The sequence below is a fragment of the Tachypleus tridentatus genome, chromosome 6 (genome assembly GCF_004210375.1).
Source record: "Tachypleus tridentatus isolate NWPU-2018 chromosome 6, ASM421037v1, whole genome shotgun sequence".
In the NCBI taxonomy this organism is placed as follows: domain Eukaryota; kingdom Metazoa; phylum Arthropoda; class Merostomata; order Xiphosura; family Limulidae; genus Tachypleus; species Tachypleus tridentatus.
In genome coordinates, this window is record NC_134830.1 from 111958440 (window position 1) to 111976961 (window position 18522).

The 18522-nt window shown below is 34.5% G+C and overlaps 1 long non-coding RNA gene across 1 annotated transcript in view; it reads left to right on the forward strand.

Annotated features, from left to right (window-relative positions):
* The first annotated feature begins 614 nt into the window (after positions 1-614).
* LOC143254635 (uncharacterized) overlaps positions 615-18522 on the forward strand; it is a 35910-nt gene continuing 18002 nt past the window's right edge. The window contains exon 1 of the long non-coding RNA XR_013030294.1: positions 615-745. This is a non-coding gene — a long non-coding RNA (uncharacterized LOC143254635). The remainder of the gene's footprint in view (positions 746-18522) is intronic.

The window sequence follows — 18522 nt, forward strand, 5'->3', positions numbered from 1 at the left end:
AAGTTTCTGTATTTATGATAATTTTATATATTTCAATAAACAGGTTTATTTGTGTAGCAAATTTATATTTATATTACTATGAGAATATACTTATTGAAAACTATGCAAATACAGATATTTTTACTTTAATTTATAGATATATTGATGATTTAATTGGCATAAATAATTTGAAATATATAATATTACTGAGACCTTTTATCCAACAAAATTAGAAATTGAAGTATTTTTAATTTCTAATAGAGGTACGTATTATTTAGATTTAGAAGTTAAAGTAATTGATAAAAAGGATATCAATACAAATACTTTTGATAAAAGAAAATATTTTTGATTTCCCAATTTATGGTTCACCCTCCTCACATAGTAATGCGTCATGTCCATCTATTATAAACATTATAACTTTCCAGTTATTCAGATATTGTAAAATTTGTAATAAATTACAGTATTTTATTAATAATGATATACTGATACGAAAATTAATAGTTAATAGATCTAAAAAAATTTAGATAAAATTATTAAACTATTCTGTAATAAATACAAAAATGTATTAAATAAATGCAAAGAAAATATAATCAGAGAAATTATACAAAATTATTTAAGTTAAAAATAAGGTCATCTAAGAACTTCGCACTACTATATGCGGATGTACACCTTGAGCCATACGACAGTTACAGTAAACTATCACTTTACTGATATCGTGTTACAAAGTGCTCTACCATACTGGGGGCAGGAATTCTAACTTCAGAAGGTAAGATTTATCTTACTTACTCCCAAATGGAAGTACCTCATTTTCATTTTTATTTAATTTTTATTTTTCATATTTTTATTTATCTTTTTCTTATCCTTATTTTAAATTCCCACAACTGTCTGAAGGCAGTGAAGGGCAATATAGATGTGGGACGTTGTGGGCTAAAGCACCCACATCTCGTTCTCCTAATTTCTAATTTTCTTATGTGAGACTAGCGAATTGGAGATTAAGATTGATAGATGGTGTATCTCCACCGCAATGTGAGTCGTACTTCCGCAGTCACCTTCAAAACATAGGATACATTTTATAATCCCGCGTTGCGGTTTGTACCCCAGTATCATTTTTAAAAATATGCAGCATATTTTGTTTTATGTTAATGTGTTTTGTTTATGGCTTGAAAATTTATGGTCATAATATAAGTAATCAGTGGTTGGGATTTGCTGATTTTAACAGAGTTCTTTCTCATGATTTTGTTTATTCATTTAGCTTCATTTGGATGTAATTATTTAATTTCACTAATATATATATATATATACACACACCAGGTCACATGACATATCATCAGTTATCTGATGTGCATAAAAATGAAGTTAGAGGAGTGATGGTTATTATTTTTAGCAGTTGTTTTGCAGTGTTTTAAATATATCATTATGAATTCCAGTTTTTATTGAATTATTTGGTGCAGTTTACAAAAGAAAAGTTGCATGTAAATAGTATACATTCTTAATTCAGCCAAGTGTTGACATACTGATTAGCATGCTCGGTTTTTGAATACGAGAGTTCATGGTTGGTAACTCGTTGTTGCAAAATATGCGTTCCGCACTACAGTACCATGAGTGCACTGAAAGAGTAATGGTCAGATCTGAATTTCGGTTAGCAAGGGTAACCCAAGAGTTGTCAGTGAGTGTCGTTGACTGTCAAATAACTCTTTGTGTAGTTTTGGAAGAAAATTTTAAGGCAAATAAGTTAATATCATTATTTCTATTTCAAATAATATGATATGGGATTCCCGTACTTTCTGCCGTTTAATATATTGTGACACACACACATGCTTTATATATGTGTAATACATACAGTGCGTCTTTTATGTAACTTTGTTTTGAACTTCAAACAGCTTCTTTTATTGTGACACTGAGATCCTATCGAAAGCTACAGAGAGGATCGAGTGGTAACTTTTCGAGTTTAAACATCGTTATTCGTCCATTGAAAGTGTAATCTTTTCGGTTTAGTATAACATGAAGTATTTAAAAACCATCGAACAAAACGCTACTTTTTAAAACAGGTTTAGGGTATGAACTTTAACCCAACTTGAAGATGTTGTGATACTTTGGATGAGTGAGTGTTTTAGAGCTGCTTTAACACAAATCTGTATCGTGAAGAAACAGATTGAAACTTCATCCTCAATTTGTAGAACGGATTCGAAGCAAGTCGCGTGTTTGTTTGTTTTGAATTTCATGCCAAGCGTGACCGCATTACTGACAAAATTGGAATTATTTTTCCTTGGCGAGAGAGAGAGAGAGTGAGACCGGTTTAATAGATTAGGCCGGGTTGAAACGAAACCTAAACTTAAAATAATATGAAATAGATAAAGCCTAAACAGTTGTTCTGTACATAGAGCTCTTGAAATATTGGCGTATTCGAGAAGACACAAAACGTTACAGATGTGAACAATATAGCATAAAGTGTATTCTTTGTCAGTCTAAGCTTGCAACCCATTTGTTCACACTGGATACACATGGAACGAGTTGTAGAGTTGTATTAGATCTGGCGAACCTGATGTTACAATTATTTCCAGTTTTTGAACATATGGTTACACACACACACACACACACACACACACACACACACACACACACACACACACACACATTGTAGGGACAAGAACAAATACTTAAGTTACGCAGTGAGCTTTGTTCTGTATGAATTATTTATTTAAGACATATGACTATTGTTTTTGTATAGATACATAAATCATCTGTTTTAATTCATCTTACTACATGGTTCTTATATGGAGATATAGACAAGAAAAAGAAACTACATATATTTTTTTTTTTTGCATATAAATCTTTTATTTAAAGCGTCTTTATTAATCCATCCAAGAGCGACAAACTTAAGAGTACAACAAACGCCAACCAATCACTTTGCACGTGAGTTTTTTCATTTCACTTCATTTCAGTTTGATATTCAACAGGTTAGTATATCACAATCATAGAGGAAAAAATAACGAAACATTAGTTCTTTCTAGGTGATTTTTAGTTATCAAAATAAATAATTCTGAGTTTATAACTTGTTCTACGCCATGGGACTAAGCTAACTTAAACAGATGAAAATCGCTATTAATGTGTAAGAGCTGGTAATCTAATACAAAGTTAAAAAACTAGTTTACCGTATACATGTACGTTTTAGTTTACAACCAAATTTCTTCGTTTTTGTTGACTTTCAAAGAAAGACATAATAAAATCTTGGTTTTGTTTGCTTATTTGATTTCGTGCACGAGGGTTATCTGTGCTAGGCGTCCTCAGTTTAGAAACGATGGAAGAGCTTTTCCTAAGAATTTTTTTTCTTTAAGTGCGCATTATATTTTAACTTCGTCAATTTTTAATTCATGACATCTTATTGCACCGCATAATCCTAGTTACAAATGATGCAAAAAATTAAACATATGCTTTCATTTATCAATTCTGAAATGAAATTTTATAATCTTAAATATGCTCTTTTTAAATATTAGTTCACTTAGACTTGGTTATTTTGGTGAATTTTCAAAAGAACAAATATTTTTACAGGTGCACAGTTAGGTTTAGATTAACTCTACACTAGCAAACCCCTGAGTGATAAACCAGAGATGGGGCAGTTAGTCTGCAAAAAAACCCAACTCTTGGGACTACTCTTGCAAGACCAAGGATTTGACTGTTGCTTTTGTAACACACTATCCCAAGGTGTGTGGAACAATTCTGATTAGCGATAATAAGACGCGAAACATGAAGTTCCGCTCCTTAGTTCAGCGTCTAATCAATAGGCCTTGTTCGGCCCTAAATTTCTACTTATAAGAAGCAGCTAAGTTTGGAAACTAAATTATACATCAAATACCGCTTATCCAATTTTTTTTGTAAATATTCATCTCATTAAGTAAACTTAACAACAACAAAATACAGATTTATTTTAGACATCTGCTTTGGAAATGAAAACATTCTAATGAACCCATCTATTTATTAAAATATTTATACAATATGTACCAATATACATTTCAAATATTGTTTAAAAACGATATGTAGAAATGATGTGAAATATTAAATAAGGTGTTGCGCAAACTCGCTGTATCTTGAAAACGCTTCTATAGTTGAATTTTCCAGAGGACCAATTTTTCTCTACTTCTGCTATTACAAGACAGGGATTAATGTAAAAAATTATTCATCTAAGTTGTTACATTCGAACATCTCGTCGCTCATAGGCGGCGCTTTCGTCAGATATATTCTTGAAGTTTCTGTTGTCCCCCCCCCCCTTTGATTTAATTTTCCAAATCCTCAGGATTACCAAAGATTACCAAAACGCATGACGTTGGAAAGATTCTCGTTCGCACATGTATTTCAGGCATGCTTTACATAGCCAACATACCAGGTTTATGAAACATTAAATTCAGTAGTCGCAACCCAAGTAGGAGGGAGGGGATAGTATTAGCTACACTTGTGTATTGCCTGCCAGATTGGATGAGCAGTGACGTGTGAAGCACGAAGGGTTTTGTGGGTTCATTGTGCAGCAGGTCTTCCCACGTAACCTGCTGGTGATTCACACAATCCATATCGTACGTCGAGATCGGTCTCGTGCGGTTTCAAACTGACTGCCTGTCACCAGTATTTTGCAAACCAAAGGCAAGCTTGTCCTGCCCATCTACACGTTTCTCCATATGGATAAATACCTTTGTTTATATACTGGATGTACTTTTCAGGTTTTCAAAAAGTGTTCTTTTTTGAGAGTAAATAAAACCAAAAGTAAGAATAACGATTTTTTTGTCTTTACTTTTGAATTGCACATGTTATGCTGTGTTGTTTTCTACAGAGTGCATACTTCTTGTGATCCATGGCATGTGCATGTTTTACTGACTTACGACAGTACAAATTGCAACGTTAGGCGTCCCCTATGTGACGCCATTTTAGTGTTTACTGACTGTCTGACAAATAACGTACTACTGTATTATGGCGTGAGTGGATAAAACAGGTGAACTTTCTAGGCAGCCTTGGAGAATCTTTTTGGAAAGATTATTACCATTACATTCGTATCTTAAATGTTTTGGCATTATTGTGATGCTCTTCAATTTGTATTTTATATGTATTAATTCAGATTGAGAAGTCATCACACAGGGCCACATACAAAAGTTGTCATGGTTTTCAAACGAGACCCAAAAATTCTATTTTTTTATGTTTAGAAGAATGGGCACACTTAGTTCTTTGAGAAGCAGTAATAGAAATGGTGTTTGGAAGTGAATTACACGTGTGGCCTACAGAGGTATGCTCTGTAGATTAAGGAGGTTTTATGGGTTTGATATGAGTAGGTTGAAGTGTTTGATGTATTTAAGTTGGATTGTTCAATGGTTGTTTGTCGGTGAGGAAGAAAAAGTTATTGATCAAATCAAGGGAAGCGATTCCTTCGAAGAGGTAAACCACTCTTTGCTAAGAAATGTATTCTATTTTCAAGTTGGTGTTCTAAAGGAAGGATAAGCGTAAGTTACATTGACAAAGGTCACGTGCGAGAGTGTTAAATTTTTTAGTTTTCTGGTTTAAGGAATCAGTAGTTCAGACCTCTTGTCTTAGAGTGAAATCAGTATATCTATTCAGATCACGGTAGATGACGCTAGAGAAACAAACACGAATTTACATATACATATACTTTACATATACTAGTAAGGTTTATAAGTTGTTAAAACAAATATGAGCCGTCGTTCCATGTCGTAAGTTCTAATGTGAGGAATTAAGTATTTGACAAATTGTGGCAGTAAGATTGTAATGTCTAATAGGTTAAGTTTTAATATTACTTTTATTCGTATAAACAAATCTTAAATGTTTTAGTGTTATTGTTACTCTTACAGCTGTATTTTTGATATTTTAATATTATTGCGCTCTTCTTATATTTTTATCTTTAAAGTTAGATATTACTGTTAATCTTACATCTGTATCTTAAACATTTAGTGTTATTGTTACTCTTATAGCTGTGTCGTAAAACTATTATTGTTGTGTTACTATTATAGCATACAAAGAGCGTGTTTTCTATCTCCTTATATTAAGATAAGAAATTTTAAAATTTGTTATTTGTGCAGCTATGTGCAATTTCCAACGCCGTCAAGTTCCTTTCCCTCTAGCAACCTAGTGTTTTGAGTCATTCACCTATAATAGCATATTTTACCTTTATGTTGGAAGGATAGCTGCAAGGTCACTCATAGTATGTAAAAATAGGTATTTTTCCTACTGGTAGTCAGGTGACCTCTGGAGACAATGTTATCAGTCACGTTTCATTGGGATTGGGAATGAATAATCAAGTGAATAATGCTATTTTATGGGTAAGATTGACAATGATAATTTAGGTAGGTAGCGTAAAAGTTATTTAATATAGAAAAGGAGATCACCAGAGTAAGTCTTGTTTATGACATCATCTTCAAACTCGATTTTACAGTAAAAGTGGCAATCCACTACGATATGTCTATTACCAATACAATAGTAGAATTGACTGCCACATTATAAAGCCCCACGGCTGAAAGGATGAACACGTTCAGCGACGGGATTCGAACCCGCAACCCGCAGAACGCGTTCCGTAAACTTAGTCAGAGGATATGAATTTATTTGTCAGTATATATACTGACGAAAATTCTGTTTTTTAATACACCTTTGTGCAAATTAATTGAAACAAGACGGAAAATTACGATTTTTTCAATTTTTTGCGTTTTATTTCTGAGAGTCCAAAAATTACTCACAAATTAATACATGATATGACCGCATTTATTTTTCAGAAGATCATTAATCCACTTTGGCATAGAGTCCACGACTTGACTGCAATCTTTACTAATTTTGGATCGCGGTACCACACCTCAATTATGGCCTCAATTAGCTTATCTTTCGTAGTACAGTCTTTTCCCCCGAAGTATTTCTTTACAAATCGCCCAAATATTTTCAATAGGATTTAAGTCCGGAGAGTTTCCAGGCCAGCCAGCACCTTAATCGCGTTGTAGTCATAAAATTCTTCACAAGTTTCAATGTGTGACACGGAGCCGGATCTTGCTGAAAAATGCCAGATTCATCTAGAAATCTCTTTTTCAATTCTGGAACGACTCTTCTCTGCAAAACTTTGATGTACTGTTGTCCTTGCATCATACCTTCTACGATATGTAAGCTTCCGACGCCGTAGTAGCTGAAAAAGCCCCAAAACATCTTCTACAAGGAATGTTTTACGAATTGATTGATGTGAGATTCTCGAAGTTTTTCACCTGGAGAGCTGCAAACATGCATACTTCTTTGACCCTGTACGAAGAAATGAGTCTCGTCACTGAATAACACCTTCCTCCATTGTTCTTGCGTCGAGTTCTTGTATTTCAGACCCCATTGATACCGTTTTTACTTCATTGAGTTGGTAAGAAGTTGTTTTTTGACTGGTCTCTTTGCCCTTCTAACGCAATTTCGAATGACGTAATATTCCTCAAAATTTCGTCATATATTCCAAAAATAGATCGACCGTACTGCATAACACAGCTATTGACGTCGTTTGTGTGAGAAAATTACTATTAAAGGAAATCGGCGGGTCCAGCGAGCCTACATCGGCCGCCATGCAGAAAATATTGTAAAATGACCATTTGTTCTGATTAATTTGCACAAGGGTGTACATCTATATTGTTAGCGTTAGTGGAAATCAGGTTTACCTCGAAATATCACATTCTTACAGGATGAACATTCTTATAACCTCTAATTTCATTTGCACCAAATGAAGTTATGGAAAGTATCATCCATAGTTTTTACATCTACTACAAATCGCAAGTTATGGGAAAAAAACAGAAACGCGGAAACCAATGAAAAAACACCGTGAACTCACACTGCTACAAACCGGGTGGGCGCAGTACTGATAACCGACTTATAGCTTTGTGCTTCATAGCAATCAGTCTCAATTTAATTTCAGGGAAAATCCAGTGAGGGAGTCTGTGTCGTCAAATATTACAACATCAACAGAATAACTGGACGAGTGTAGATGTTTACAACTATATGAACCAAAGTTTTAAAATATTAAAGAAATACTTCATAAAGCAAAAAATAACGAAAATAAGCCTTACTATTGTGATATAAAGGGAGCTTAAATATGAATGATCGGTATTTGTGCATCATTTAATATGTAATAAATAATTAAAATCAATTTTTTATATTTACACAATTTTAAAAACTTTATTGAACCCTGCGACCTTCATTAAAAACACTTTAAATGTACGTACATGCTTCAACGTCTTCTACGTTGTCTTCAGGAGTTATTTGGAAGATGCAATAACTTATACATTTTTCCGAGTCATGTGAAATTAAATATAAAACTTTATTATAATTATTCATTAGATTTTAAAATGGACTCGTTTAGTCATGATATTTCTACACAAAATTTACAATCAGAAGAAAATATAATTCAGTTTAGGTATGAAACAGAAGCTATATATGGACTGTTTGTGCATACTTGCTAATCCTAAGATCTTTCTTCTATCTCTATGGTCCTACCGCATTTCAAATAATAACCAGTTGCTTTTTTCTCCTTTCTCTCAAACTATTTAACTGATATGTTGTACTTATTACCGCTTTGTCTTTGCCCTCTACATTATACCGAACAAATTAAAACTGCCAACATTATGGAGGGCAAATGAATGGTTTATATAACGTTACGATAAGTGTACAAGACAATTTCTTTGATTTGCTGTAGGGCGTTCGAATCGTCTGAAATCAAAGGTGATTTGTAGTTTTTAAAATTACAGATACGTGGCTGACTATGGTGCTGTCAAAGTTTGAGAAGATCTAGTTAATCGTGCTGTTAATACAAACTTGTTTTGAATTACAAGGACAGCATGTGGAACACATTTTGTGAAGTTTATTGAAGTGCCTATAGTTTCGGACTTCGGACACTGCTTATGATAACTATGTATTACAATAAGGAATATGGAATAAATAATTGAATTTCATTTTTAATGTTCAACCTTTCTTCAATATGTTTCTATATAGATTTCTTTTCAGGTTTATAGACTTGAGCCGTATTATTGTTTTTTCAAAAAAATTCCAGCGTGTGCCTCTGACATGCGCATTCGTAATTCGTTTATAATTTGAAATACTGGCAAGTAAACTTCTTTACTATTTCGAGCCAAAGGGAACAACTACATTTTAAAATATTTTTAAAGAGAATTCCTACAGCAGCTTGATTTGTGTTTTGGTCAAAGTAACGACTCGCCGTAGAATTGCAAATTTTCTAAAAGTAATTTCTTAGCTGAAAACAGCTACAGAGTCAGAGATAAGATAAAGAAACCAAAAGAAAAAAGAACAGGTCACGCAAGTTAGTCGTCAAACTACTTATTTTCATAATAACCTCGCTTATTTTTCACCCCATCATATCTTGGTCCCCAGTGCATCAAAATAAGCATAAAACAACACCGTTATTTATGTATTTTGGGGGAGGAAGAAAGAACTCTAAACCCTTTACTTCTGCCTCTCCAGCTGGTACACTTTTAGCAATCTTAATTCACTTACGATTTGGTCTTCTCCTTTACCCACATTTCGTTTCCAACGACCGTGACTATGTATTGTTTGAACGTACGTTCAGCAGTCAGGAAAAACAGTGAAAAATAAGCGTTGATTGGCGGTGTGTAATCGACGTTCGTTTAGCACAAACGATGGTAGTTTTTGCTAATCAAATGACAATTTTACCTCCCTTTTTGTTGTTGATAAACTCAAAGCTGTACCATAAACTATCTGAACTCTATCCACTGCAGTGTCCTAACTTTGATTTTTCGCGTTATATGCCGTTAAATTTATCGTTGAGTCGCCAAAAGAGAGCACCGATAGCGAAAAGTCTTCCATCATTGCGCCAACATTTGATCACGTAATAGATTATAGTTTTAGGTTGATAGATGGCATGCGATAATTTGTCCGTGTCTTCTGATGAAAAGGACACATAAAAAGCGAATGGGTGACAAGAAAGATTTTGTTGACACAAGAATCTTGCCTTCAACGCTGCACATACGTCGAAAGAATAGTAGGTATAGCTGGGTATAATTAAATCATGAAAAGCGTAACTGTCAGCTAATTAGTAATATTAAACCTAAGACTCGGTATTAGGGTTAGGCCTCGAGGTCGCCTGGTTGTTGGAAATTTTAAATGTAAGATTAGAATGAGTGTTAGGCCTTTTCGTATAACCGTCTTCCTGTTGCATTAGTCAGTGTGACAAGTCAAGCGGTGATTGTCACCAACAGAACCGCGGTTCCCTTTCCGCCAGATCGAAATTTTTCAACACAAGTTCCAAACTGTCAGTAATATGTAATCCTATCTTTGTGTGAAGTACTAAATAATTAGACTTATACACGCTACGGATTTTTACAGCGAAAACCTGCAACTAGTAACTTCAAAGAGCAGAAGGTGGCGTTAAAGTCTTGTTGTGAGAACAAAAATGTACTTTAAAAACTTTATTATATATACATATCGGCGAAAGTACCCGACTTGGCATGGGATACTAGATTGATACATATTTTAGTAAGTACAAAAAAATTGTCATGAAAGTAAATGTCTCGCTCCAACCTCAAACTAATTCTTTTCTGAATAAAGGTATTTTTTGTTATATCACCAACGTCTTCAATAAAAAAAAAAAGTTACTCGACTCGTAATCTGAGGGTTACGGGTTCGACTCCCCCTCACATCAAATATATTCGCCCTTTTAGCCATGGGTCATTATAATGTGACGTTTAATCCCACTATACGTTGGTATAAGAGTAGCCATAGAGTTGGCGGTGGGTGGTGAAGATTAGCTGCCTTCTTTCCCCGCTGATTTCTCCAAGCCCGTTCCCTTGGCTGTGGTTTCGCTAGATAGTAGATAGGGACAGTGGGAATCTCGTTAATCCATTCATGCGCGTCAATAATTAGATGACGAGGCATTTGGCTACCTTAAGAGAGTCATAGTTACGCTGAAAAATTAGTGGCGGCTAGCGCAGATAGCCCTCGTGTAGCGCTGCACAAAATTAAAAAAACAAACGAACATATATTTTAAACTCATTTCCAGTGTTATTTGTGTATATATTAGAAATTCATGATCACATGCAGTTTACGAAAATAATGAAATTATTTGTAACGGGATAACTTATGATAAAAAAAATCGGGGAATATATAGTGTAGTATTGGTACCTTAAGTCCGAAAACTATCTTAAACGCTTGTGAGCTGAACCGTCAAGTCAAAAGAGACTTAAGGTTAGATGTAGTGATGGCAACTAATCAACATCATTTCCTGCCACAAGAACTTTTGTTCGGCCTTTAAAATAAATAAAAATAACATGCATATTGACGTCCACTTTTATAACGCATTAACAACTGAAAGTGTGAAAGGTGTTCAGTAGCGTTGCGATTCAAACTTTGGACTTTTTAAATTCAAGTTTTGGCACGCTACTAGGCTACGCGCAGCTAAGAAATGCATAGATTTCTTTCCTTGGTGAAATATTTAGACACATGAAAAACGGGAGGAAAATACTGCATTCTCATATCTTTTAGTTACTAACTTTAACTTCGTTTTTTAATATATAAAACTTAAAATCATTTCTTATAAGTTTATCAAAATGTTAAAAATGATTACATTATCAGTTCTTCATATTCGGTAAAGCTTTAAATCTATTCTTTGTCATCGGAAATATATGCAATTCCTTCCTAAAAAAAGTGATAAAAAACGGGGCGTTTTAGTTCGCTTATTCAGCTATAGGTATACATAATTAGTACATGTTATCCATAAAAGAAGGTGGTTCAACAGCGCGTCGTATTAGAAGACATGGCGACGTTTTGGACTAATCACATAGGGTGTTCCACCAAAATGAATCAAGTGAGGGGAACAGAGATGTCACAAACTAATGTACTTCTGGTAATACCAGACTGTATTAGGAGCCTCCCTCTTTGGAGAAACCTCCGCCCTGCTTTTTGCGTTCAAAAGAGAGGTGCTATTTGGGTCCCCTGCCTCTATTAACTTGTCTCACAGCACCAGCTGTCTATAGAATAAAGATTACCCAGTATTAACGTATTTAACTAATATCTTTGATATTCAACCAATCTGAAAAAGCAGTATAATAACTTTGGTCTATACTAATTACTCACTGAAGGGGCTGAATGACTTGCTTATGTTTCTTTAAGAGTCAATCACATTTTTCGTCATTTACACAAGTGTACATAACGTACAATCGTGTGTATTATTTTCTAAAACTTGTAGAAAAGACGTTATGTGCTCTCAATAAATAAATTTCAAAATTTTGTTGTTGTTTTAGCTCAAAACTTAACGCAGAGAATCGAACCAGGGATTTTAGCGTTGTAAGCCCCGTTTACTTATCGCTGAATAACCGAGAAATAAAAATCGCGAAATACTGACGAGCAATACATTCGGCAAACTGTGTGGAATTAAACAATGTCTTGTCAGTTTCTCAGTAACCCTATTAATGTAACTCATGATGTCAGAAAATTGCATAGATTCAAGATATATTAATTTCAAATGATAAAAGCCCTGTAAACCGAGCGCTTTCAAAATGTGTTTTGTAGGCTCGTTGAAATAGCGATAATTCAGTATTTTATAATAGCAGTATTTGGTTGTCTCTGTTTTGTCATTAATCTATTCATTTTGAAAATTACTATTTCTTTTCTTCCAAAAAATCTGAATATGTGAATGCTTCTTTAAAAAACTACTTACGTCATTTAATTTCAGAACCTTGAAAGATATAGTTGTTTTATAATGTACACTGTATGTGTGTTTTTTTGTTTTCATAGAAAAACCATATCGAGCTATCTGCTGTGTTCAGCGAGGGAAATTTGTTTGGTTTATTTTGCATTTCGCGCAAAGCTATACGAGGGCTATCTGCGCTAGCCGTTTCTAATTTAGCACTGCCAGACTAGAGGGAAGGCAGCTAGCCACCACCACCGACCGCCAACTCTTGGGCTATTCTTTTACCAACGAATAGTGGAATTGACCGTCACATTATAAAGCTGAAAGATCACACCACACATGCTCGCCCTTTCAGCTGTAGGGGCGTTATAATGTGACGGTCAATCCCACTATTCGTTGGTGAAAGAGTAGCCCAAGAGTTGGCGGTGGGTGGTGATGACTAGCTGCCTTCCCTCTAGTCTTACACTGGTAATTTAGGGACGGCTAGCGCAGATAGCCCTGGAGTAGCTTTGCGCGAAATTTAAACTAAACCAAATTCATCAGAATCTCTACCAACCTACCCTCAAGTTGAAATTCTTTTAGGTAGGATTAGAATAAATTAACCTATGAGACCTAGGAATCGAAATAATTTGACCTGCTGAGGCCAAAGCTGTAATTAGGTGTCAAATTGGTCAAGAGATGACAGAGCTATGAGCTAAAAGTTTGTACTTCAAGAAAACAAAAAAAAATCAGAGCCATTTGACGAGCCGCTATGCCGCAGCTAAAAATTGGATTTAACCAATTTGAACAGTTTTTCTTGCCTTAGAACAGTAAGTATTGAAAAAGAAGTAAAAAATCTTGCTATATGGCATCATAATTAGACTGTGTATTGAAGTCAAACCTCTTTGGCATTTTCGATCTATTTTCCCAATTTTCAGCATGACAAATATCTCTTATTGGTCTACCTACAGACACACCCATCCTCTCCAATTACAGCGTGTTCGTGTACTCAGTCAGTTGTCTAAAAAGTTTCAGAAAACGAGAAACTGTGCGCCATTACTTGCAGGTATTTTAAAAGCCAGAACTAAAAAATAGATGAATAATTACAATTCATAACAAATAAACAAACCACAACAAGAATAAAAATAAAACAAAAGTTATCAACTTGAAAATTTTGTTACCTTTCAGATGTAAATTTATTGGTCAGAACCAAGTTAAGAAAAACTGTCGGTGATAATTCAGGCCACGTCAGACGGATGTAAAATTCACAAGATAAATTTTGTTTCCTATTTTGAGGCCAGTTACATAAAGAGAAGCTTAATGATACTGGATATTCTTAGAAGTGCCATAAGTGCTGCTTCTGGAAACTGTATTCCCGTGTTGAACGAAACGTATATGGAACAGATGACACTCTGGCTAAGTTATGTTAGATAGGAACTTTCAATTCTCAAAGAAATCACAACTCATGCTTCTGGTCATGGAGTCAACTTCTTCAAACTTGATACTTTAAAAGAAACATGTTTATTCTCAGCACATGAGACATTACAATAAAAAAAGCAACTCTAGAGCGACAGATATTTTTAATTTTCACAACTTAGATCGTGTATCTATAACTCAAAGGTATGGAGATAACCAAAGGTATTTGGTGGGTGCTGAGTACCTGATTATCAAATGGTAGCCGGAAATAAAGTCACAGGGGAAAAAAATTACCATTTTAGTTAGGGGGGAAAAAATTAAAAATTTTGGCTAGGAAGAAAAGGTCACAATTAAATAGCCACAAATTTTAATACCCAAATACAATGTAAATATTAGTGCAAAAACAAATGAGGAACAGTGCTATTCGCCTGGCTTACCATTACCGAAAGAACACTGCTTAAACCTAACCTAAGGAACGTGGTGGCTAACCTGATGTTATAAGAAAGCAGTCCGGAGTTCGATCCCGGATGGCTGCTCTTACATTTCGTACATTGTATGTTGTATTTACTAACACATAATCTAATATAATAATTTCTTCATTAAGGTTCATAGTGTAATATTTTTTATGAGAGAGCACTTTACAAAAAGTCTGTTAACTTGACAATAGTATTTATATATAATACAAAGTCAAATCAGGCAAACATGAGAGCTCAGTTATTACATGAATAAGTGGAATAATTTAATAATTGAATTCCTATGGACTTAATCAAAATATATGCATAAATTTTCGAATTGTGATGTTTTCTTCCTACATTCCACGACACAAGTTAAAAATCTTTCAAGCTCACGTTTGGGTTATGTGGTGTTTGTGTTTAATTTAACAAAAGAGCGTGTTATTAGCGGAAGTACCACAAGCCTTGTAGCCCTTAATTTCATCTTGTTTTTTACACTAGTTTTTCTTAACAAGTAGAAAAGTGACACTGTGTCATGGAGACTTGCTTCCTCACCTACTTCAATTGAGGTAGTCGTGTCACTCATAACTCGTTAGTTAGTAAGTTTGTTTATTTGTTTTGAATTTCACGAAAAGCTACACGAGAGCAATCTGCGCTAGCCGTTCCTAATTTTCCAGTGTAAGACCAAAGGGAAGGTAGCTAGTGACCACCACCCACCGCCAACTCTTGGGATACTTTTTTACCAACGAAAAGTGGGATTGTCCATAACATTATGACGCCTCCAATGGTGAAAGGGCGAGCGTGTTTGTTTGACGGGGATTCGAAATCGCAACTTTCAGATTAGGAGTTGAGTGCGTTAACCATCTAGCCATGCCGGGTCCTTTAGTTAGTATTGGGTTACTTAAAACCCTTAGAGGAAACGAGACACGCTTTTATGAGGCGATTAAGATATGAATTAAAATCTAATGGTTTTAGAAATACGTATAGTGAGAGAAGTAAGTTACATAATATTACGTAGAATTAGGATGTATGGATGCACAAGTGTCTCCAAAATAATAGTTAATAATGAGTGCACGTATAGTTCCACACTCACAAGGGTAAGTTGGGGATATATATCCTGGTGATAATGATTGTTGTTAATGGATGCCCCTATACCAGCCATGTTCACAAGGGTAAATTGAAGATATACAAATTCACAATTTAAGCACACTCTTCTAAGAGGCCGCACGTCTGGCTATTTTATATATCAAACATGTATTGTTAGCAATGGTATAGAAATAGGAGGTGCCAGGGAAGGCTCTAGCCCTCCTTTCAACGTGTACCAGTAAAAATGCACCAAAATTAGAGAAATTATTCTGAAGGAAAGGAGAAAAACGCTTAAAATTTAATCCAGAGCCTTCACTTCCATGCATTTTGTATTAAGTAAGGGTTATATACTTAAAATATTTTTAACATAATATGAAATTTAAGAAAAGTTTCTTGAAGTTTCTTATTATTATTTTTATCATTTGAAAGTTAAAGTAAAAAGAAAGTTTACGAACAGTATACATCCATTAGAGTAAAATAGATCGTTCAGAGAAAAGTTGGTTCTAAGACACAACCACTTTAATAATTCTGTCGGTTCGTCAATGGTTCCTGACTTATTGATTCTCTTAGAGTTGTTGTTGGGGCAATAGAAACCTCGGATGTCGTCTTGGCAACTCTCTCATGTTAGATTGCTCATTTTGTCACCTTCGATGATCCTAGTTCAGATACCATGGCGTTGAATCAACAGAGGGAGACACTTCATGAAATATTCACAGAACAAACGAATCGTTGATAAGTTATTTAAATGTATATTTCCCGTTCTTTATTGCCAATTTGTAGGGCCTGTCTCAGAATTACAGACATGATAATTCTTTCTTTTCAAATACAAACTACGTTGGTCTTATTTTTCAAACATAAAAATTTGTCTTTTAGAAATATAGCTGTCTATATAAATATTTTCTCAATAAGGACAATAAAGATTGAATCCGAAATCAAAAGTTTTGTTTGTTTTTTGAGATACAAGAATCGCTGTACCCGCAATGGTTAATTTTAAATCACTCGCATACAGAATGAACTATAAACTTTAAACTACAGTTCGGAGATAAATTGTATTTACTTTCAGCGAAGCCCCCTAGTGGCACAGCGATATGTCTGTGGACTTACAACGCTAAAAATCTGGTTTCACGATACCTGTGATGGGCAGAGCACAGACAATTCATTGTGTAGCTTTGCGCTTAACCTCAAACAAATATACAAATTTTCAGTGAAACTTTTTCACCCAAGATTTAATACACGAACTCGTGAAAATTATTTTCTATATGTATTTATTTTTGCGCGGAGCAAAAATGTTTTACAGTGAAACGTGTGCTAATATGCTTTGTTTTTAATTTTCCGATAAGTTTTTAACCATAATGGTCGTTTAAAGTTTATAGCACACGTTAGTTGGTATTTAATTTGTTGCTAGAACTATCTGACTTAAAAGATTAAATTTGTTGCATGCTACGGCTCAATGGACTGACTCTACGACGGAGTTTTAACCAGGGTCATTTCATCGTACGATAACTCTAAAGTCTACCTCTTTACGATGAAGTGACTCTCTTTACAACTGCTTCATAGAGTCAGTCCATCGTACGATGACTCTAGAGCTGTTTTTTTCTCATGATGGAATGGTTATCCCCTAATACCACCAAGATTTGTTCTCTCCCTTCCACGACCGGTAGACCGCTTGTAATAGCAAAATATAAAACACTATGCACACTGCACGTTTATTTGTTTTAAACAGTTACGTAACTGATCCATCTGCGCTTTTTTCATTGAAGGGATCGAACTATTAATATCATAATTATACCTCGGAACCACCGCTATTTCGCTAAGGGTTACACGGTACAAATGAATGTGGTATGTTGCAAGAGCATTTAAAAAAAAATAATCAAGTGCATTGTGTTTATACACTCGTCTCTAGTGAAGACAAGTAATTAATTGCACGGTGAATGCTATTTTCTCCGCGTGCATTGTAAGTATTCTATTGTAATGACAGACAACGCGCCGAGAGCCACCCTGCCGTTTGTTTTTGAATTTCGCACAAAGCTACACTAGGGCTATCTACACTAGCCATCCATAATTTAGCAATGTAAGAGTAGAGGGAAAGCAGCTAATCATCACCACTGACCGCCAATAGCAGGATTGACCGTCACATTAAGAAACTAAGCTGAGAAAATTACAGGGTATTTATTCTCATTTTTTGTCACTCTTGTTGCTCTCTTTGTATTTCGGAAGCTTTGTTTAAAAATTGCTAGCCGTATTTGAAATGTTTGAAACAACTCAATGCAATGTGACACGTTGTATTACAACATTATAAAATCATATGTTACGAGTAAAGCAACCAGATTCAATACGACAAGCTACGTTACAATAATCCTCGAAAAAAAAACGTTATGGGTGAACAATCAAATGAATATTACATGTTACGTTAAAACAGATTAGTGCGCGAAACAGTCAGAACAAATATGTTAGAGTAATTTGTAAATCAGACTATAGTGAGGACACGAGCAAAGCAAACATGTTACGTTGTGAAACTAGACTTTATAGGCAAAAAAACCAAAATCAAGAGGACAGCTTGCGATACAACAGCCTATAAAAACAAATTAATAAGAGAACTAACCAGAATCAAAATGATACGTCACATCTACCTGTGAAACCAGTCTTTAAGGGTAGATCTTGGCACGAAATAAGGCGTATAAGTGCATCTCTTTATATATATATATATATATACTATAAAATTGTTTTAAGAGAATTTTATCTTTTATTTGCTTTTGTATGATTTCTACCTAATTTTTAAGTGTGGTCTTCAGTTGGTTAAACTAGTACAACCTAGCTTGTGAACTTTTCTGTGCTTCCCACAAGGCCCTATTTTTGTAGTTTCTGTTCACCTATAGCATGGATTTGAAATTTTAACAATGTAGTTTACTACTATTAGTTACAAAATTCAAAATAAAAGTAGAAAGTTTC